Source organism: Myxine glutinosa, chromosome 9, assembly GCF_964187855.1.
Source record: "Myxine glutinosa chromosome 9, kmMyxGlut1.1, whole genome shotgun sequence".
NCBI lineage: Eukaryota > Metazoa > Chordata > Myxini > Myxiniformes > Myxinidae > Myxine > Myxine glutinosa.
Genome location: NC_136269.1, coordinates 106,728,149 through 106,750,689, shown reverse-complemented (window position 1 = coordinate 106,750,689; position 22,541 = coordinate 106,728,149). Strand labels below are relative to the sequence as shown.

The window sequence follows — 22,541 nt, the reverse complement described above, 5'->3', positions numbered from 1 at the left end:
ATACGTGCACCAATCAACGCCTCCCTAGCTTCTTTTTTTTTACGCACGAAAAATAAAGGTCGGATACTTTTTGAACACACTACGTGTATATATATATATATATATATATATATATATATATATATATATATATATATATACAGTGAAACCTTGACTTACGAGTGCACCAACTTACGAGTTTTCCGAGATACGAGCCGTCGCTCGGGCGGTTTTTTGCTTTGAGATGCGAGCCGAGATCTGAGTTACGAGCTTACGCCACCCGTCACCAGGTGGGTTCCGGACTTCTGGTCACGTGGTTATCTTGCCGTGCAAGCATCTCTGCCGTATATCGCTGCTGCTTTGTTTTCGCATTTTGGTTATTTTGGAAAATTTCTTAGTTTTAACCATGGGTCCTAAGAAATTGAGTGCCAAGGGCAGTACTGAGAAGAAGAAGAGGATGATGTGCTTGGATATAAAACACGCAATCGTCGAAAAACATGAGCGAGGTGTGCGTGTTGTCGACTTGGCGAGGCAGTACGATCGTAGTACTTCTACGATATGTACGATTTTGAAGCAGAAGGAGTCGATAAAGGCTATAACGCCAGCCAAGGGCGTTACGATTATTTCAAAGCTCCGGACCTCTGTCCATGAAGAGATGGAGAAGTTGTTGTTTGTGTGGTTGACGGAGAAGCAGCTCGCAGGAGATACCGTGACCGAGAGCATCATGTGTGAGAAGGCCCGAGACATTTACGGGGATTTGGTGCAGCAGACGGCGGGAACATCAACGGACGAGGCATCGGAAGAGTCATTCAAAGCCAGTTGGGGATGGTTTGATAATTTTAAGAAGAGGACCGGCATTCACTCCGTCGTCAGGCATGGTGAGGCAGCAAGCTCGGATGTGAAGGCAGCTGAAGATTTTATTATAACTTTTGCCGAACTGATAGAAGCCGAACGATACATCCCCCAGCAAATCTTCAACTGTGACGAGACAGGGCTCTTCTGGAAAAAGATGCCGAGGAGGACGTATATAACGGCAGAGGAGAAGAGCATGCCAGGCCACAACTTGTTCAGAGTGCCGGCGATAGCTCGCCTTCTCTTTGTGGAAAACACGGTGAGATCCTTAACATCCAACAACTAATGGGACGCAAACGGGGCGCCCAGTTTAGCGGTACACACATTGATGAATCACCCTGCCTGTGATTCACCCATGACAGGTTATAGCTGGGTCGGGATTCAAACCCAGGCTGGACAGTTTAGAGTCAAGTGTGCGTACCTCCAGTCCAGGCCATCCTGCCAACTTGTATGCTGCATACAGGTGAAATATAAAGCGCGAGATATTTTTTATATATACTGTATATTTAAAAAAAAATTGGTGTGGTTTTTGGCGGGCTGGAACGGATTAATAGCATTTCAATGCATTTTAATGGGGAAATTTAATTTGAGAAACGAGCAAATTGAGTTACGAGCTCGGTCACAGAACGAATTAAACTCGTAAGTCAAGGTTTCACTGTATATATATATATATATATATATATATATATATATATATATATATATATATATATATATATATATATACACAGACTTGGCATTTAATATGGAATATTTTTTTTGTGGGGGTCAACTTACTTTTCACGATGACTTAGAACCAAAAGTTCATTGGAATTATGTTGAAATTATTCTAGATTTTGTTAATGTGACCTTTAAAAGAAACAAAAACCACATTTGACATTTCAAAACAAATAAATTGATCCTTGAAAGTGATGTAAACTGATATCGAACTCAATTCATGGACAGTACTGTGTTAAACTTCTGTAAGTTTTCCAGAAGTATCTCTTTATTTTGCACATTAGCCAAAAAAAAATTCAACAAAAACAAATGCTAAATTATGACTGGGATTACGGACAGTAAAATTACAGTTCAGTACTTCGTGTAACCCCCACGAGCATTCAGGAGAGCACGTACACGTCGAGGCATGCTGTTCACGAGATTTGCCAAGGTTTGGACAGGAATCGCTTGCCATGCAGTGACAATGGTCTGCTGCAATTCACGCACAGAGGTAGGCTGCTGGTCCGAGTTATCGATTTGACACGTTAATTCTGCCCACAAGTTCTCTATCGGATTCATATCCGGGGACATGGCAGGCCACTCCATATGCTCTACACCATGGTCAGCAAGAAAGTGTTGGATCATGCGAGCACAATGAGGCCGTGCATTGTCATCTTGGAAGACAAAGTTTCCTCGAAAGGCTGCACGAGCAAATGGAAGCAATGTTTCTTCCAGAATGACCCTGTACTTGAGCTGGTTCAGGTTTCCATTCAGAACAACCAGGTCAGATTTGCCCCCTGCATGAAAAGCAGCCCAAACGGTCACCCCACCACCTCCAGCTTGGACTCTTGGCACTATACAATCTTCGTTGTGGGCTTCATGCACTTGTCTGCGCACTCGGACGTGGCCATCTTGACGATAGACCAGAAATCTAGACTCGTCACTGAAGGTCACGTGATTCCAGTGTCCTGGCTGCCATTGACGGTGCTCTCTGGTCCACTGCATTGGCGCTGGCTGTGTTGTCTGGTCAGGCGTGGCTTTCTCAGGGGACGCCTGGCACGATAGCCTGCTTGAACCAGTCGTTGGTTGACTAGCCTTCTGGATACAGGCACATTTGTCAGTTGCTGCCACTCAGCCCTAAGCCGATTAGCTGACTTGGTACGGCCATTGCAGACTAACCGGTGCAGCTGGCGACCATCTCTCCTTGTGGTTCTGCGTGGACGTCCTGGCCTCAGTATTGGAGTAGGGACACCCCTCTGAGCATTTCGTTTCAGGATCTTTGACACCTGACCTTGAGTGATGCCATACTGCCGAGCAATAGCATGCTGTTTCATGCCAGAATTAAGTAAAGCCACCACTCCGTGACAAACAGCATTGTCAAGTTGACGGACCATCTCCAGAGGAAGCGGCAATAACTTTTGTGGACGTGCAGCAGTTGTTTTCCACTAATACAGAACGCAACAACCCTTATATACATGATTGAGAAGCCAATCGTCAAATGGACCTGTCCTTACATTTTGTCACGCCACCTGTGATATAATCCTGTTATTGACTTCTTGCTGCGAAAGACAATCAGTGACATGGTTCTTTCAACAAAGACATCACCGAAGGGTAAAATAAACTCACCAGATTGATATACTGAGTTCAGAAAGTAAACCCAAGTCAAGAAAAAATATATATTCCATATTAAATGCCAAGTCTGTAGTTCGCTCGAGCTTCGAGCTCGAGCGAACACTTCGGACACTTCGAACACTTCGGAGCGGACACCACTCTTCGAGCTCGCTTCCGCTTCCGGTCCGGTCTGGAGAGGACGCTGGCGTTACTTGTTCGCCGCTTCTCCGACTGGGTCATTGTATATAGTCTGCTTTTCTGGTGGTCGTGGCGGCTTTTTGGCCGTTGGGTCTGCCCTCTGCTCGGTCCCGGCTCTGCTCCTGGCTCCGCCTGCCCGGCTCTTCCAGTGTTTCCTCAGGCCCACTCCCGTTGTTTGTGGCCGTTGTTTGCGGCTGTGGCTGTTTGCTGCTGCGGTCTTGGTTTGCTTGATTAGCGGCTGCGGTCGTTTGCCGCTGCAGCTTTTGCTGTCTTGATTAGCGGCTGCGGTCGTTTGCCGCTGCGGCAAGGCCTACTTGTCCTCCTCAACCTTGGCCTCTTACTCGTCCCTTCGCTCCTGCCTGGCATGGCTCGAAGGTACTCCGCCGCAAGGCTTCTTCTGCTCAATACTCACTCCACCCCATCATGCATCTCTGCAATCAAATCCCACGGACTCCTGCGACGACCCAGATACATTCATAGAGGCTCCGGTCGTAAGTTTGTTTATTTACAAACAGGTCACTTCATTCCCGTACTCTGGTCGGCTTAGAGCACTCCCACTCATCGTCCCAGCGCACCTGGTCACAGCAATGCACACGATTGCACCTCCTGTCTGCAAACCCTGGCTAAATCACCTGAGTTCATCCCCACAGTACAAAGCAACATCAAGCTCACCCTGTTCAATCCCGGTCCCTCAACAACAAAAGCCTCATCCTGAACGACTACATTCTGGTAAATAAACTGGACTTTCTCTGCCTCACTGAAACCTGGCAACAAAATCGACTTCCGTTTCCGGTCTTGCTGGCGACGGTTCGTTTTTTCGCAGGTCTCCACGCTCTCCATCGAAATCGAAGTTAAGTCATTGTTCCAATTTGTATTTTCGTTATAACTGTATTTCTTTTATGGTGTATGTACGTATATTGTCCCGTCAAAGATTTTCGGTGCAAATCTTTCATACCTGTATTGAAAATCGCGTTAATTCGTGTCGTCTCGAGGTCTTGTACAGTGTACACTGTACAACCTTGAGGCTTTGTTTTTCTCTCAGCGCCTGTCGTTTGTGATCCAATAACTTTCGTTCTCTGTTTTCGCAGTCTTTCCACCCCAAAGCCTACTTCCTTATGTAAATCTCAACTCAAAAAAACCAAAAAAAAAGACTACCTTCTCTGTGCTCATTCGTTTATTCATTCTTATTCGTTCGTTCGTTCTTCGACCACGTGTTTCTCCCCCATTTCCCCAGATAGATTGTCAAATTTCAATTCGTTATTTTATCGTCCATGTGATATTGTTTGATTATAGTTAGTTTTGGTTTGAATTTCCTGTAACTCGTAATTAATTAATCGTTTTCTGCTCATCGTGTGTGGCCTTGTAGTTGTACTTGTAGTTGTACCCCCGTCGGTGTTTTGTTAACTTAAGTGTGTTTTGCTTGGCTCTTGGTTTTTTCCCTTCTACCCCGAACATAATACTGTCTAACGTTCTAAATCCCCACCCCCCCCCCCCCCCCCCCAAAAAAAAAACAAAAAAAAACAAAAACATTTATTTTATTTTCTCCACGTGTACTGTTGTCTCATCCTGTATTTTCTGTCCAGGTGTGCTGTTCGCCCCACCCCCATTATCTCCTTGCCATCCACCGTTTGCCTTGTTCACGTGACTCGTGGTGGTCCCTCTCGGCTCTCCCCCCGTTGGTATTTTTGTGCATATAAGATTGTTCATAGTTCTGTTTAAATATTTTTAAATATGTTTAACCTTTCCCCTTCTGTTTTTTATTCAGTGGTATATTACAACACGCTGTTTTTCTTCCTATTTAAAAGGCTTTTCTCAATTTCCTCTCCAACTCATTCCACTTCAAAAAAAAGAAATTCAATATCTTATACGTCTCCCTCACTACATGGTCTAAATTCACATTCATTCCATCCCTCCTCCATCATCCTGAACCGGATTGCTAACTTGAAAATCACAACAAACCCAATTTGTTATCAATGTTCGTCTTTCATTAATCATCCATTTTCTAAACTCCCCTCTTGCCCCTCCCATCCAAATCCCCCCCCCTTGCACCTACACTCCGAAACTTCCCCCTTGCCCCACCACTCTTAAACTCCCCCCTTGCCCCTCCACTCCTGAACTCCCCCCTTGCCCTTCCCCTCCTAAACTTCCCCTTTGCCCCTCCCCTCCTAATCCCCCCCCTTGCCCCTCCACTCCTGATCTCCCCCCTTTCCCCTTCCCTCCAAAACTCCCCCCTTGCCCCTCCCCTCCTAAACTCCCCCCTCACTCCTCCCCTTCAAAACTCCCCCCCAATCCCTCCCATTCAATTCTCCCCCCATACCATTCCTCTCCAATTCTCTCTCCTCCCCCCTCCTCCTCCAAGCTGCCTCCTCCCCACTTCGTCTCCCTTCTATCTCATACCTCCACCCCCCCAAACCTTCTACTTTCCTCTGCCCCCCCTCAAACAACCCCTCACTGTGCCGCATCCCTTCACCAGCAAACCTTTCATCCTCCTCATCCTTCCCTTTCTTGGAACTCTTCTGCAACATCTGAAACACTATCAACTGCTCTCCCTACCTCCCCCTCTCATCCTTCATCTTACCCTACTCCTCCCCTCCCCTGTCCTGTACCCGATGCTCCCCCTCTCTCTTCATTAACGGTATGGACCTCAAACATCCGGGGCCTTCGCTCAAACCTGACTGATCTCTCCATACAGGTTGCTTCTGACAATCCAGACTTGATCTGCTTAACAGAGACTTTCCTCCTTCAAGATGTCTCTGATTCCTTAATATCTCTTCCTGGTTACTCCCTCCTCCGGTATGATAGACCTGAGCCTCGGCCTGGTGGTGGGGTGGCTATCTTTGTCAAAAACTCTCTTCCTCACTCTCCTTGCACTGCTCTCCTTCCTCCTCACCCGCAGGAGTACCTCTGGTTACGGCTTCCTCTCCGCTCCCACCTTTTGTTCATATGTGTTCTGTACCGTCCCCCAAACAGTGATGACTCCATCTACATTTCAATGTCTGACAACATGGACCAACTTCTATCTACCCATCCCAACTCTCTCTTCCTCATATGTGGTGACTTCAACTGTCATCATGCCACCTGGTTGGGTGTGGGTTCCTCTCTCACTAGTCATGGCACCTCAGCAAAGGACTTCTGTGACTCACTGGGATTGACACAATCTGTCAATTTCCCGACCCGGATCTCAGCCAATGGAGTATCTTCTCTTCTAGACTTGGTTATGACAAACTTCCCTGCTAATGTCTGCTGCTCTTCTTCTGCTCCAATCGGTTCTTCTGATCATGTGCTTGTCAAAGTGGACATCTCTCTGGCCATTCTCAGAGAGCCTCCTCAGCGTCGACGAGTCTGGCATTTCACTCAGGCCGACTGGGACGGTCTTCAAGCAGCCATCAATCGTCTGGATTGGTCTCCCATCTCCACTGCCTCTGACATCAATTCTTCCTGGGAATTCTTCCAAAGCAAACTGATCTCTCTCATGCACAGATTTATCCCATCTCGCCTTCAATTGTCTTACCCTTCCTCCCGTCCATGGTACACTGAATCTTGTGGTGAGGCAGTTGCCCTGAAACAACTTGCCTTTGCCTCTTGGAAGGCTAATCCAACTGAAGGAAATCTCAGTTCCTTCCACCAAGCTCGGAACAAGTGTGTGTCTACCCTCAGGAGTGCCAGGAAGCACTATCTCTCCTCACTCAAGAATGAACTCTCAAACCTGTCTCCTTCCTCCAAATCCTGGTGGCGTCTGGTCAAATCCGTTTCTGGTGTTTGTTCCCCCTCCATCCCCTCCCTTACCTCAAATGGCCACACAGTTGACATCGCACGTGACAAAGCCGAATGCCTCAACTCTGTGTTCGCCTCGAAATCCTTAGTCCCAAACCCATCTCTCTCTGTTCCCACCTTTCCCAGTCGAACCCAACTGCTCCTGGACTCTGTGTCCTTCTCTCCTGACAAGGTGGAGGAGTTTTTGTCAAACCTCGACTCTGATTCTGCAACTGGACCAGACGGCATCAGCCCACGGGTCCTAAAATCCTGCTCTGCCGCTCTATCTCACCCTCTCTCTGTTCTTTTCACCCTATCTTTTGCTCAAGGTCATCTGCCAGCATCCTGGAAATCAGCTAACATTACCGCTTTACACAAAAAAGGTGCAAAAACAGATCCTTGCAACTACAGACCAATCAGCCTGCTCCCAATTATCAGCAAAGTCATGGAATCCATCATTGCTTCGGATATGAAATCTTTCCTCTTCTCCAATGGCTTGATCTCTGATCATCAATTTGGTTTCAGACCAGGTCACTCTACTCTGGACATGCTGCTTCTGCTGTCTCAACAATGGATGGAGGTCCTCAATGCCAAACAGGAAATCAGAGCTGTCTCCCTTGACATATCAAGGGCCTTTGATACGGTCTGGCACCCAGCTCTGCTCACCAAACTCTCCTCCTATGGTATCCATGGAAATCTCCATGCATGGCTTGCGGACTTCCTCTCTGGTCGTAGTCAACGTGTGGCCCTGAATGGATTTCTCTCATCTCCCCTTCCTGTTCAGGCTGGAGTTCCCCAAGGAAGTGTGCTGGGCCCTGTGCTTTTTCTGGTCTTTATCAATGATCTCTCTGACACTCTGGAAAATCCTCTCTATCTCTTTGCTGATGACTCCACTCTCTGCCGCTCCATTCCTCTTCCCTCAGATCGGCAGTCTGCAGCCTCCTCACTCTCTGAAGACCTGGACAAAATCACAGACTGGTCAAACAAGTGGAACATGTCTTTCAATCCTGCCAAATCTCACTCTCTTACTATGTCTCTCCGAAAAGATCGACTGGACAACCCTCCCATCTACTTTCTCAACAATCCTCTCCAGGAAGTTCTGTCACTCAAGCTTTTGGGTCTCACTATCTGCCATGATCTTTCTTGGGAAAACCACATTTCCAAGCTGGCCTCCAAAGCCAGTCGCCGACTGGGCATCCTCCGTCGTGCGAAGTCCTTCCTCGGCACACCTGAGCTCCTCACCACATACAAGGCTTTCATCCGCAGCTCAATGGAATACTGTTCTCCCCTATGGGCTGGTGCTCCTGCCTCACACCTGGCTCGGCTTCACGCTGTTGAATCCAAAGCTTTCAAAATCATTGGAATCTCCCGCGATGAAGCTATCTCTGAGGGCCTTTCACTCACTCACCGCAGGCAGGTAGGTGGTCTTTCTGTCTTCTACCGACTCCTCTCCGGCCTTGCTCCCCCAGCTCTCTCTGTGCTCTGTCCCCCAAATATTCCTACAGGTCACACAAGATCTGCCAGCAACCCTCTGATGGTTAAACTGCCGAAATCTCGGCTCTCTGCTCACCTTCACTCTTTCATTCCTCTTTTCTCCCGCCTGTGGAACAAACTCCCACACTCCCTTCAATCCCTCTCCTCCCTCCAGGTCTTTAAAACAGCTGTTCACCACCATCTCTTATCTTCCCCCATCCATAACCTTGATCTTTTCTACCCCCACTAATTCACCCCAGATCCACCTTGTTTGAAATTCCAACTTATTTCCTGGAAATCCTGGCAGTGTCCATATGTTTATACCTCTCCCACCCCCCCCCCCTTCACATGCCTCCCCCCCCCTTCACATGCCTCCCCCCCTTCACATGCCTCCCCCCCTTCACATGCCTCCCCCCCAAAGCCCTCTCCCTCCCACAGATCTCTCCATGTCTCCATGTCTCTCGGTCCCTGCTCTCAAATGTTGTGTTTGTGTCCTTCCCCCTCTCTCCCCATCTTGTCTACCGCTCCCGATGTTATTTGTTTTATGTGTCTGTTTGTCTTTCTGTGTGATTAATGTTCGCTCTTTCACGAGCCTCGATCTTGTATACAAAAAAAAAAAAAAAAAAAAAAAAAAAAAAAAAAACCTCTGGACTACTTCTCACTCAACCTCACTACACCCAATGGATATTCTTACATCAATAAACCACGCTCGGAGGGCCGAGGTGGTGGAATTGCCGTAATTCACCGACAGGACATCAAAACCAGCCTCATCTCCATCTCATCTGCTCCATCATTTGAACACCTGGCTTTTAAACTCTCTGGTCACACACAGTCAGTCATGGCTGTCGTCTACCGCCCTCCCAAACCACACCCATCATTCCTGTCTGACTTCTCCTACTTTCTGACCCAGCTCTGTTCCCTCTCCCCCTCAATCCTCCTCCTCGGTGATTTCAATATCCACATGGACTCCACTGACTCCACAATAACCACTGACGTCACTGATTTACTCACTCTGCTTTAACCTCACTCAACATGTCAACTTTCCTACCCATAACCGTGGGCACATTCTGGACCTTGTATGCTCTACTGGATTAATTTTGCACCATCTCTCTGGCTCCGACCTCACCGTCTCTGACCACTTAGCCATCACTATGACCATCAACATCCCCACCCCAGAACCAAGGCATTATCGCACTATCAATTTCCGTAATCTAAACGCATTTTCTTGTCCTCCTCAACCTTGGCCTCTTACTCGTCCCTTCGCTCCTGCCTGGCATGGCTCTAAGGTACTCCGCCGCAAGGCTTCTTCTGCTCAATACTCACTCCACCCCATCATGCATCTCTGCAATCAAATCCCACGGACTCCTGCGACGACCCAGATACATTCATAGAGGCTCCGGCTCCACCCTCTCTGAAAAATGTCGACTTCTCCCTTCGTTGACCTCCACACCCCTTCTGACCTCACTGACTACTACAACCACACTCTCTCCTCCTGCCTTGACCAGCTTGCGCCCGTGAAAACCAAAACAGTTTCTTTCACCCATTCTGCTCCCTGGTTTACCCCTGAACTCCGCCTGATGAAAACTCGTGCTCGCCAACTTGAAAGACTCCGTAATAAAACAGGTCTCACAATTCACTCCCAAGCCTACTACAAGGACCACCTACAACACTACAAAGATGCCCTCTCCCGCGCCCGCTCCGCCTACTACTCTCAAATTATCCACTCTGGCTCTGGAAACCCAAAAGCACTCTTCTCTACAATAAACAAACTCCTCAGCCCCCTGGACACCACTACCCAGTCATTCACAGTAGACAACTGCATCTCCTTCCTTTCATTCTTCCAAAGCAAAATTGACAACATCTACAGCAGCTTAACCACCACCGCACCTGCTCCCCCTCAAACCACCTGCCCCCCCCTTATCCTGCCAAACCCCTGTCTCAGTTCTCCACAGTCTCCCCTACTGACCTCTCTGAACTCCTCATAGGAATGAAAACTGCCACCTGCACTCTTGACCCCATCCCCTCCAGCTTTGTCAAGGCCTCCCTTTCTGCTCTATCTCCACTTATCACTGCAACAATAAACTCCTCCCTGTCTACAGGCATCGTCCCACCATCCCTCAAAATTGCTGCTGTTACCCCCATTCTGAAAAAACCTGGACTCAACCCTGACACCCTAAACAACTTCAGACCCATCTCCAACCTACCCTTTCTGTCAAAAGTTTTGGAACGTGCTGTAGCCACTCAACTTAAACATCACCTCTCTGCCAATAACCTGTATGAAACATTCCAATCCGGATTCCGCTCCAACCACAGTACTGAAACTGCTCTTCTCAAAATCACCAACGACCTTCTCCTCTCCTCTGACGTTGGCAACCTCAACATTCTCATCCTCCTCGACCTCAACACCGCCTTTGACACCATCAATCACACCATCCTCCTCACCCGACTTGAAACCACCTTTAACATTACCGGCACTGCCCTCTCTTGGATCAAATCATACCTCTCCGACAGATGCCAGTTCATCTCCATCAATAACTGCAAATCCCCCACTGCTCCCCTCCCCCAAGGTGTCCCCCAAGGTTCAGTTCTTGGCCTCCTCCTCTTCATCCTGTACCTGTCCCCCCTTGGTCACTTAATCCGCCGTCATGGTCTCCAATTCCACTGCTTCGCCGATGACATCCAGCTTTTCATCTCCACCAAGTCCATCTCCACTGCCACCCACTCTATCCTGACAAACTGCATCACTGAAATAAAATCCTGGCTTCAAATCAACTTCCTCAAACTTAAGTATGATAAATCTGAAATAATCATCATTGGCCCAAAAACGCTCACCAAATCCACCCATAACTTTGCCCTCAACATCGACGGTTTCCCAGTATCCACCTCCCCTCATATCCAGAATCTTGGCATCATCTTTGACCAAACCCTCTCCTTCGACAAATACACTAAACAGATCACAAAGACAGCCTTCTTTCACCTGAAAAACATCGCCCGTCTCCGTCCATCCCTCTCCTCCACGGCTGCAGAAACCCTCACCCACGCCTTCATCACCTCCCGTCTGGACTTCTGCAACAGCCTCCTCTTTGGTTCACCCTCAATAATCATCAATAAACTCCAATACATTCAGAACTCCGCTGCCCGTCTACTCACCCATTGCCGGACCCGTGACCACATCACCCCCGTCCTTTACAAGCTTCACTGGCTCCCCATCTCCCAGAGAATCCAGTACAAAATCCTCCTGTTGACTTACAAAGCCCTCCATAACCTGGCCCCATCCTACCTGGCTGACCTCCTCTCCAGACACACTCCCACCCGCAACCACCGCTCTGCTGGTACCAACCTCCTAACCTCCTGACACCCACCCCCCCCCCCCCCCCCCCCCCATGCGGACCAAATTCAGATCCTGGGGGGACAGGGCCTTCTCCATCGCTGCTCCCACCCTCTGGAACTCACTACCTCACGCCAGAGACTCCTCCTCACTCACCACATTCAAAACATCACTCAAGACCCACCTGTTCAACACTGCATTCAACATTTTTCCACAGCATTTAACCCCTGACTATCTCTTCTCCTTCTCCTTCTCCTTCCTTTTGCTTTGATTATTTACCTGTTGATTTTTGCCTTTTTGCACTTGTTTTTTTGTACTCTGTCAAAGCGTCTTTTGGCTTCTTGAAAAGCGCTATATAAAATAAATGTATTATATATATATATATATATATATATATATATATATTCCAATATTCCGCGTCCCATGGGGGTGCATTTTCCAAAACCACAACAATATCTATAAACAGTGTGTGTATATATCTATAAACCCCCATCTATAAACAGTGTGTATATGTGTGTGTGTATGTGTATATATATATATATATATATATATATACAGTATATATATATATACAGTATATATATATATATATATATATATACAGTATATATATATATATATATACAGTATATATATGTAGGGAGCTGTAATGCCCCTCCCCCTTTGTATATCCATGCTGCTTTACTAATTACCAAGTGTAACCAATTATATGTTCTGTTTTGACTGACTGTTGTACTCTTTTATGATACTGAGTTCTTTCTTGTGCCTTGAGGATGTGTAATGTCCTAATAAGGAGTTCTTTTCCTTTGAGCTCTGGTTTGTGTGGGCACAATCTCTAGTTCCCCTTCCCCGGCCTTGGAGGCTACTGTTATCTCTCTGCCTCCCTCTATGACTTTACCAATATCCTGCAAGTTGACAGTTTTATGAGTGTCCACTCCCTTTGTACTTTCCCAAGCAAGCTTTCTATACAGAAAGTTGTAAACATGTTGCCACATAATGCTGACCATCTCCTTATCTGAGCTAACCCAAGACTGGCCTTGGATGAACTTCCTTTAATTAACTGAACAACAGGATGGGACTATGGTGGGAGGGCCGATGAGCCCATTCTGTCTCTGTATCTTGTGAGCTAACTCCACCCCTGATTTTCCTTATATAAAGCAATGTTAATTGAATTATTTCAGAGCATCTTGTTGTACTGTTGGTCATTCCTTGTGAGTTTCAATACAACTTTGCTGTCCTCAAGCTTGTGTACTCGAGTTCCAATAAATATATCCGTTGCTCCTTTCTTCTGAGTCTTCTGAGTCCCAAGTCCTAAGTCCCGACCCGACAACTGGTGGCAGCGGTGGGATCAGTCTGTGCAGTCCGGGACGCGGTCCCAGGCAAGTGAGTGGTGAGAGACCAGCTGGCAATTGATCCGGGTCAGGTGAGCTGTGGTTTTCTTTTGTTTTTCCCTTTTAGCCTGGGGGTCAGTCCAAATTGTAACCCACTCTCTCTTGCTCGGTTGCCGTTTGTTCCGTTCCCTGCTCAGACCTGATCCTCGAACCTAAATTTAATTACGGACCGCTTGGGTCCCGGAGCAACTGACTGTTTATGGACTCGTCAGGGTAACGTTACGTAAGGGAAAGTGCCCCACGTTGGGCGCCTGTGGGTAAGGAGTAATAGATCTCTGGGTTATGAGGGTAAGGAAGGGGCGGCGTCCTGATCCGAGGCCTACCCGGGAGACTTTGGAATTATAAGGAAGTTAGAAGTATTACACGGGCGTAGGACGCCAGGAAAGTGCAGTAAGGGTAGGATAGACGGCTGAGTAGGCGGGCGATCCTCTCAGGAGAGTAGGTAGCGCGGCCGTACCACGCGAGGCGGGCGAACCTCACGGGTACAAGGCTGCGAGCCTCTCAGAGTTAGGTAGACGGCTGTAACGCGAGGCGGGAGATCCTCACGAGTACAAGGCTACGTCGGTAAACTAAGGTTTCTTAGGATGGGTAACAGTATGGGTAATAAGACAGTAAAGGCAGGTGAACCGCTTAGACATACTCCAGCATTTTTTATGTATCGGAGGCATGGCTATGATGCTGTGAGACCAGGGAAGTCATGGGTTGCGCTGACGAAGGATTTAGGAGAACCGTGGCCCGAAGGAGGGTCTTTTGCGCTGGAAAAATTGGACGTGTTGTATGAGACATTAGACAAGTTTGAACAGACCACGAAACACTTCCCGCCGGACTACTGGAAAGTCTTTGGCTGGTGGAAGGAAGAAGCGATGAAGCGACACGCAAAGTCGAAACAGGCCAGCTTGGCTGGTGAGGTAACAAAACTCAAGGGTCTGAGGAAACAGGCAAATAAAGAGCAGGATGAAGCGCTTAAGGAAATAGAAAAGCAGGCCAACGCGCGACTGATGTCGCTCGTTGAAAACCCAGCCCCCGCGGTAGGGGAGGCAGTGACCAATCTACCCTCCCCAGCCCCAGACCTAAGCTCTGCCCCGGGGTTTCAGGCACCACCTATCCTTTCTGCGCCCCCGCCACCACCTCCCTATAACCCCGCTACCATCGCGCCCCAGACACCCCAGAACCACCCGAGTCAGGGAAGACCGTTTGCACAACTTGGGGCTAACGGAATAGATGACGGGACTGACATCGCAGGGTTCCCGCCACCGATAGGACCGGATGGGTTATACCCCTCACTGGTAGGTTGTAAGGGGAAAAGGACCTCACAAACTACCCCATTGGAATGTCAGGAAATAGAGGGAAGGAAAACATTGTGCCCCGTACAAGTTATCGGAGTTGACGCAGCAGGTCATGGGGTTCGGGAAAGAGTACCATGGAAAGAATCCTCTTTAACTGTAATGCGGGCAAGGATTCAACATTTGCTTATTGAGGATCCACGGCAGATAGTGCCGACCATGTCGAATTGGGTTTTGGATGGCGAGTGCGACTATCGAGACATAACCCATATGGGAGTGTCCGTGCTCCCACCCAAGGTATGGGAAAGGGCTAGACAAAGAGCACACTGGCCGGTGGCAGACCCAAGGGCGGGTGCAAACCCCCTGATAACACAAGCGCAATGGGATGCTCTAAAGGTCCTGCTGCTAGAGTCTATTGAGCAGGCGCTGTTGCCAGCAGGAGGTCCGGATTGGGGAAAAATCGGGGCCATAAAACAAAAGGCAGGAGAACCAATTGGAGAGTACCGAGAAAGGTTGGAAAAGGCCATTGCGCGCTGGGGAGGACTGGGTCCGATGCAGCTGGGAGGGCTACCCCAACCATTGGTAAATCAATATCTAATCGAGGGGCTTCGGCCGGTATTAAAGAAACAGGTACAGTCCGTCCTTTTCGGCTGGAAGGGAATGACAACCAACGAATTATGCGACAAACTGGAACAATGCCCGGGCTCCTCCCTAGAGGAGAAGAAGGATATTAAGGAGGAAATATTGCAAATGTTTGTCCAGGAGAAACGGGCTCAATTTAATCAAGGTAAAAGGGGGGATCAGAGTCAGAACTACCTACGCGAACAGTGCCAGAAGTGGGGGCCTGTCCGGGGTTATGAGGACCTTGGGAGGAGCGGTTTGCCTTTCTATAGGGGCCAATTCCCGAACGGAGAGTGGATCCACCGCGAAGGTAACCTCTGTGAAGGTTGTACTGCTGAGGACTTAGGACTAATTAATATGGACGAAATAAAACAGCAATGGACAATACCACCCCCTCTTCCCCCTCCTCCTCAAAACCCTCAAACTTGGACTGTGCAAGGGCCCCCTCCCCAAAATTGGTATCCACCAAGACCCCTTCTCCAAACCCCTGGACCACCCCCCAATAGTGGGATGCAGAACGGACCAAGGGGGAACTGGGCCCCGCCTCGGGGCCCGCCGCAGTGGCAACCAGTGAACCAGTCACATTGGGGGCCGCCAGAACGCCGGCAGGGCGGAAGGGGCGCTGTAGAGGGACGACCTATGCCCTCCGCACCACCGGTTCCGCAGGAACCGTGTCATTATTGCAAGCAGATGGGACACTGGATACGTGATTGCCCAAAGGCTCGTAAGGGGTTTCAGCCCCAATACAATAGAGGGGCCTATTGACGGGACGCTGGCGAGTCGCCCAAGGAGTGTCCTCTCTTGACCGTGACACCGGCAGAGGAACCAACCTTGGTGTTGGACGTGGAGGGAAGACAATTAGAATTTCTCGTAGATACGGGTGCGACTCGCAGCACAATTAACAAGGGGCAATTGCCCTCTTTGCGCCCTACGGCCAGGAACGTTCAAATACTGGGTGTTTCGGGTTTACCCCAAGCACTTCCTATTTCGGAGGAAGTGCGAGTAACATGCGGCCCGCTGGAGGCTAAACATGCTTTCTTGATGACCACTACCGCCCCGACGAATTTGTTGGGACGGGATCTATTGTGCCGCTTGGGCTGTCAAATCTCATGTACCGAGGAGGGAGTTTTCGTAGACGTCGCGGAATCTAAACGCGACTTGGTAATGACGGCATTGTCTCGGCCCGGCCCCACCGTGTATTGGTGGCGCATGGATGAAGGGGCTCTGGCTACCTGGACGCATATCATAGATAATGTGTGCTTGGACAGTGCGGTCCTGCGAGATTGGCTACAACTGCACCAAATTTCGATAAAAACCTTAAAGGATAATCCACCCCATTGCACTGCGTACTATGATGCAACGGGCGACGACGAGAATTATCGAGAAAAGGTTAAGGAAAAGCTGGGCGAGCGCACGCCTCTACACTTATCACGGATATGGATCGGCCGTGAGGGAATAGGAATCGAGGCAGTCTTAACCTCGAGTCAGCGTGCGTTGACCCAATACCCCGAAGGAGCGGCCGCCCATGTTACCCTCACTACTGCCAAGGGGTGGCCGCCGGAAAGTGTAGGTTGGATGGTGGGGAGGTTACGAGAAGTCCCCTTACAAGGTTATCAGAGTAAGAGAGGCCGCTGGACTTTGAAACGGCTCCAAAATGGCGAAGGGTTCTCAATTGACTTCAAGACACAACGGAGGGATGGAGTGTTCGAAGCAACAGAGTTGCCTCCTAAGGGCACCTATGCCATGAGGGCAGTGCTGACGGACCCGGGTGAGTCAGATTACCTCCTAGCGGAGGTGCCAGACAATTTATGGCCAAAGAGTGACGGTGAGGTTGGACGGATGCGAGACGCCAAACCTCTAGTGATAGCAGTGCAGCCGGGGATGCGCTTGCCAAATGTAAAACAGTATAAGCTACGACCTGAGGCCGACGTAGGCATAGCACCAGTAATTCAATCCCTAGTGGAACAGAAAATTATTGTGGAAACTAACAGCCCATGTAATACCCCAATTTTGCCAGTGAAAAAGCCGTCAAAGGACAAATGGAGGTTTGTACAGGATTTAAGGGAGGTGAACAAGGTGATACAGGGCATACACCCACTAGTTCCAAACGGAGAAACCCTCATGATGTCAATTCCGCCGGACGCAACATACTTTACGGTCATCGACCTTTGTTCTGCGTTTTCCTCTGTGCCCATCGCACCTGAGTCACAATACTTGTTCGCTTTCACCCATAGGGGGCGCCAGTATACTTGGACAGTACTACCTCAGGGGTTTTCAGATAGCCCCACTCTGTTTTCCCGGGCGCTGCACCGCGACCTGGCGGATGTGGAATTGAAGGGAGGGTCAGTGTTGCTGCAATACGTTGACGATTTGTTGATTTGCTCCCCTTCAAAGGAGGCGTGCGAAATGGATTCCTTGGCCCTATTAAAGGCCTTGGCGGCCAAAGGCCACAAAGTAGGCAGACCAAAACTTCAGTTTGTGCGGCAGGTTGTAACTTACTTGGGACACGCCATTTCGCACGGAAAACGAGAATTGGATGCTGGACGAGTGACCGCTATTATGGAGCTGCCTCGCCCTCGCTCGCAACGGCAAATGCTGCGCTTCCTAGGTATGACGGGATATTGCCGCACTTGGATACTTGATTTTGCGCTGCTGGCTAAGCCACTATACGAGGCAACCAAATCAACCGCCTCGATCGAATTGGTATGGACGGATGAATTGAGGCGATGTTTTGACGGGCTGAAAAAGGCGCTGGTTACGGCACCGTCATTAGGACTCCCGGATTATGCGAAACCATTTACCCTTTACACTCACGCCGTGGGAGGTTTCGCCCAGTCAGTTTTGACACAGACCCATGGGGATAAGGAGCGGCCGGTAGCCTACTTTAGTAAAAAGTTAGACCCGGTCGAACAAGGGTTTCCGGTGTGCTTGCAAGCCGTGGCAGCGGCCAGGTACGCAGTAGAAAGAACAGCGGACATCGTTATGGGACACCCAGTAACGCTACGGGTACCACATTGCGTCACTTCGCTGTTGTTACAGCGAAGCACACAGCATTTGTCTAACACTAGATTAATGCAATACGAATCCGCACTGATCACTGCAGCCAACATCACGATCGAACGTTGCACGACACTCAACCCAGCCTCACTGATGCCCACCCCAGAGGAGGGCGAACCTCATGTGTGCACCGACATTGTGCAGCTAGTCTCCACGGTGCGATCGGATTTAAAGGACAACCCCTTAGAATATCCCGACTGTACATATTATGTCGATGGATCAGCTAGGCGCGCATGGGACGGGTCCCTGTTGTCCGGGTACGCCGTGTGCTCGGATAGCGAAACGGTAGAGAGCGGGCGTCTTCCACCTACATTTTCCGCACAGCAGGCGGAGCTGTGCGCCTTGACCAGAGCGTGCAGCTTGGCGGAAGGCCTTGCCGTCAACATTTACACAGATTCGGCCTACGCTCACGGCGTAGTCCACGATAAAGGAGCCATCTGGAAGATGAGAGGTTTTCTCACATCTGCCGGTTCAGTGATAAAGAATGACGCGTTGGTAGAAGGGCTCCTCCGAAGCATTTTACTTCCCCGCGCTATCGCGGTAATTAAGTGTCGTGGCCACCAAAGGGCGGACACTGACGTTGCCCGGGGCAATGCAAGGGCGGACGAGGCGGCAGGAAAGGCCGCCAACCAACAGATAGACCGCAACATGCCGATGGTGACACGAGCACAGAAGACAGCCGCACAGATCGCTGACATACCGACTGCGGGACCACCCGCCACACCTACTAAAGACGATATCATAAATTTGCAGAACGCTGCAACGACGGCCGAACACGAGGACTGGCTCAAGCGAGGGGCGCTACGCCCCGGGCCAGGAGAAATATGGACCCTTGACGGGAAACCCATAGCACCCCAGGCTTTACTGCCTTGGCTGGCACGCATGGCTCATCAGAATGGTCATGTGTGCCAGAGGGGGGTGATGGGTCAGATAAACTACACTTGGACAGCGCCAGGACTGTCACGGATTGTATCCGAAGTGTGCCGATCGTGCGTGGTCTGCCAGCAACACAATAGAGGGGCGCCGCCGAAACATGCACATGATGGGGGACGGCCCCCGCCTAGTGGGCCGTTCGCAACTATTGAGTTCGATTTTACAGAATTGGAACCAAGCATGTCGTTTCGCTATGTGTTGGTGATCGTAGATACGTTCACCAAATGGGTCGAAGCATACCCATGCGTCAAGTCCGATGCTCCGACAGTAGTGAAGCGCCTCGTGCGGGATTTTATGTGCAGATTTGGCATTCCCCAGATAATTTCGTCAGATCAAGGAGGCCATTTCACGACGCAGGTGGTTAAGGGCATCCTGAAGGCGTTGGGCGTTAAACAATCCTTCCATTGCGTCTACCACCCACAGTCCTCAGGACTTGTGGAACGAACGAACAAGACTTTAAAGAATAAACTAGCGAAACTTTGCGCAGACACAGGCTTGAGGTGGCCAGAGGCTCTTCCGCTTGCATTGATGAGCATTCGTTCCACCCCGGGTCGCACTACGGGCCTTTCCCCCCACGAAATATTAATGGGACGACCTATGAGCTTGCCCGTTTCAGCACCAACAGACATGTCCACCCTTGCTTTGCCAGTAATGGATGACATGCTTTTGAGATTTTGCATAGGCTTGTCCAATGTGGCACGCAGCATTCATGCTCGAGTACGAGAGGCGCTGCCTGAACCAATAGGCCACGCCATCCACAACTTCCAGGCCGGCGACTGGGTGCTTGTAAAGCACTTCACCCGCAAGGCTGCTTTGGAGCCACGGTGGAAGGGACCATTCCAGGTGCTACTGGTCACACCGACGGCAGTCTTCTGCGAGGGTAAACCTTCGTGGATCCACGCCACCCATTGTAAGTTGTCCATTCCCGCACCACAAGTCACACAAGACACCGCACCCCTCACTGCTGAAGACACCGCACCTCACACTGCTGAAGACAATGCATCGTCTAAGGCACCACAGTCTCCTAAGGGCGGCGATGACGGTCATGATGATGGGAATTCTGGGTAGCTGCCTCAAACCCCCTGCCGGAGATAGGCTCTTGAACTTTGAGCTACTGAGAAAGGACCTCCCCAAGTACCCAGGACCCGACAACTATTCAGCATTTCCCCTCCATCCCGTCAAGTATATAACGGCTCGCTGGGGAGACAAAATAGCGGTGAATTGCTGTAACCTGGAAACAAGCTTTAAGTGGTTATCTGTAAGATGGGCGGAAGCTATAGTGGTACACAATAATACACCACAGGCACGCATGACAAGAACACGCCTAGTCCTGACTAAGGTTAGGAAAGTGGAAAATGGAACATATGGGAACATAAGTAGCCGTTATGCCCCAGGATATCGATGGGGCAAGGGCATTGAGAATACTACCCTTATGTTGCATTATACCCCCATTGGTCCGGATACAACAATGATACTTGAATGTGGAATATGGCCCCCTCGCACGACAATCCCAAATGGAACTGCATCTTACCTTCGACCTAGTTGCGCCGCTTACGTCATTAAAACCCCGCCTGCCCAGGAAGTAAGAAAGAAGCCAGAGGAGAACACATACTGGAAGGTCGCACAGCACATGGCCACATTACAGAATAGGACACGGTGTTGGATGTGTATGCACCTTCCCCGCACCAGCACAACAGGAATACCAATGGTAGCGTTACCCCTATCACTCAATGATTTGTGCTCAAAGCCTCTAGACACCAAATGCCTTAGTACGACCCTGACAAGCCAAGGTTCTGACGGAACCGCGTGTAAACGAGTTTTCCAGTACTCGCCCCCCATCCAACCCCGACATTTTGAGGAACGTCCGGCGCCGGTTTGGGTTAAGCCGGCTAGGGGGGCCCTCTGCTTAGAAGGAAAGGGCCAAATAACGGTAGGCAAATCTGTGTGTAGAGATACCCTCCTCGCGGACCCTAGGGAAGGGAAACACATGCTGTTAGTAAATGTTACAAGTTCGCCCTTACATAATCTCACACACCTCCAGTTGGCATGGAAAGGGGTAAACGGAACAAACACTATCGCAGACCTTCGCACTTGCATGACCACTCATCTAGTGGCTCCACACGGAACCATGTTTGTATGCGGGAACAAAGCTTACCCGTATTTACCTGATAATTGGGGAGGAATCTGCTATTTAGGATCAGTTTTCCCAGAAATGGAAATGCGACAACACTTGCATAATACTCCTGCACTCATAAGGACCCCGCGAAGCACCTATTGGAACAACGACGGCACCACCACCTTACATGGCGCTGATTGGGAGAAGGCCGTTAGTTTCTTTTTCCCATGGGCTGGGACGGTCATGAGTAGTTACCGCATTGACAAAATTGCGTTAATCTTAGAAACTGTGGCCAACGCCACCGCTACAGCACACGACGAAATGTTGGACACAGTTGTCCACCTGCGTACAATGGTTATGCAAAATAGGGTTGCTTTAGATATGCTATTGGCAGAACGAGGAGGGGTATGTGGGATAATTGAGGGTAAATGTTGCACTTTTATTCCTGACCCCTCACAGGGTGTCAGTGCTGCTATTATAAAGTTAAGGGAAAGCGCTCATACATTGACAAGGGATCGAATGGATCGGGAAGCCTCCCACCAGTGGCTTACCGACTGGTTCAAAGGGTGGACAGGCACGATTGTAAAGTGGGTACTAACCGCCTTGGCAATAGTCCTTGGAATCGTGGTTTGTTGTGTGATAATCAAGGCTTTAGTCCTTGCGTGTGTGAGAAAGTTTTCCACAGGATGGACGCTGAAGACGACAACAGAAAAGGCCATGGTGATGCTCGAAAAGCTGACCGCGGGTCCGGATGACACACTGGCCGTCGACGTGACTGCAGACTGCGGATCCTGGAACGACGACCCGAACGAGCCACTGGGCCGCGACAATGAGATCTCCGCTTCCGAAGATTGTTCTTCCATTGTTGATATTACCGATAATGATGTCGAGTACACTTATGCGGACCTCGAAGCATTTCAGGCTACCAGGAGGCCGTTTAAACTGGGCCCCAACACGTCGCATGAAGAAATCGACGATTTCCTGAAGGACTCCTCTCGTTTCTTCACGATGTGCCAGGCCGTGACTATGACTATTGGTGGCCGTCGACGCCGCAGGCCTACGCCACCTGAGAATAATGTTACTGAGGATGTTACTAACGATGATGTGGGCCACTTGCAAGGGTCCCCGACTGATGTTTATATTTCAATGCAGGCTTTGCCTCCCCATGTTTCACGAGCTCACCTCTATGTCTCACAAGCCCACAGTGAGTCAAACGCCACTGACCCAGTCCGGGATTTGGACCCAGCTGT

At 49.6% G+C, this 22,541-nt stretch overlaps 2 protein-coding genes across 4 annotated transcripts in view; both read right to left on the bottom strand.

Annotated features, from left to right (window-relative positions):
* LOC144893653 (uncharacterized) overlaps positions 1-22,541 on the bottom strand; it is a 1,023,192-nt gene that overhangs the window by 508,493 nt on the left and 492,158 nt on the right. The window lies entirely within an intron of this gene.
* Positions 1-22,541, bottom strand: part of LOC137435116 (gephyrin) — a 279,017-nt gene that overhangs the window by 239,419 nt on the left and 17,057 nt on the right. The gene's annotated exons all lie outside the window — the stretch shown is intronic.